Source organism: Trichomycterus rosablanca, chromosome 4 (assembly GCF_030014385.1).
Source record: "Trichomycterus rosablanca isolate fTriRos1 chromosome 4, fTriRos1.hap1, whole genome shotgun sequence".
Classification (NCBI taxonomy): domain Eukaryota; kingdom Metazoa; phylum Chordata; class Actinopteri; order Siluriformes; family Trichomycteridae; genus Trichomycterus; species Trichomycterus rosablanca.
The window spans coordinates 55885051-55886449 of record NC_085991.1 but is presented as its reverse complement, the minus strand read 5'-3'; positions in this window follow the sequence as shown (position 1 = coordinate 55886449).

Below are 1399 nucleotides of genomic sequence, written 5' to 3'. Positions count from 1 at the left end.
CTTGTGTCGTCTTCTCTGAATATTTAGTGCCATGATTACAGCACTGTCTTCTCCTTTTGTCCCTATTTGGATATACTTAATTCCCTGTGCACACACTGACCCATGCTAAGTCAGAGCCTCCCTGGACAGTCCAGTGGTGTGAAGCCGCCTGCTGCATCAGTACACGATTTCTATTCCATTCTTAAAGAGTTTCAGCAGGTCCAGAAGACCACGCTACTCCCTCTGTATTCTTCCACCAGAAGACCACGCTACTCCCTCTGTATTCTTCCACCAGAAGACCACGCTACTCCCTCTGTATTCTTCCACCAGAAGACCACGCTACTCCCTCTGTATTCTTCCACCAGAAGACCACGCTACTCCCTCTGTATTCCTCCACCAGAAGACCACGCTACTCCCTCTGTATTCTTCCACCAGAAGACCACGCTACTCCCTCTGTATTCCTCCACCAGAAGACCACGCTACTCCCTCTGTATTCTTCCACCAGAAGACCACGCTACTCCCTCTGTATTCTTCCACCAGAAGACCACACTACTCCCTCTGTATTCTTCCACCAGAAGACCATGCTACTCCCTCTGTATTCTTCCACCAGAAGACCACGCTACTCCCTCTGTATTCCTCCACCAGAAGACCACGCTACTCCCTCTGTATTCTTCCACCAGAAGACCAAACTACTCCCTCTGTATTCCTCCACCAGAAGACCACGCTACTCCCTCTGTATTCTTCCACCAGAAGACCACGCTACTCCCTCTGTATTCTTCCACCAGAAGACCACGCTACTCCCTCTGTATTCCTCCACCAGAAGACCACGCTACTCCCTCTGTATTCTTCCACCAGAAGACCAAACTACTCCCTCTGTATTCCTCCACCAGAAGACCACGCTACTCCCTCTGTATTCTTCCACCAGAAGACCACGCTACTCCCTCTGTATTCTTCCACCAGAAGACCACGCTACTCCCTCTGTATTCTTCCACCAGAAGACCACGCTACTCCCTCTGTATTCCTCCAAGACCACGCTACTCCCTCTGTATTCTTCCACCAGAAGACCAAACTACTCCCTCTGTATTCTTCCACCAGAAGACCACGCTACTCCCTCTGTATTCTTCCACCAGAAGACCACGCTACTCCCTCTGTATTCTTCCACCAGAAGACCACGCTACTCCCTCTGTATTCTTCCACCAGAAGACCACGCTACTCCCTCTGTATTCTTCCACCAGAAGACCACGCTACTCCCTCTGTATTCTTCCACCAGAAGACCACGCTACTCCCTCTGTATTCTTCCACCAGAAGACCACGCTACTCCCTCTGTATTCTTCCACCAGAAGACCAAACTACTCCCTCTGTATTCTTCCACCAGAAGACCAAACTACTCCCTCTGTATTCTTCCACCAGAAGACCACGC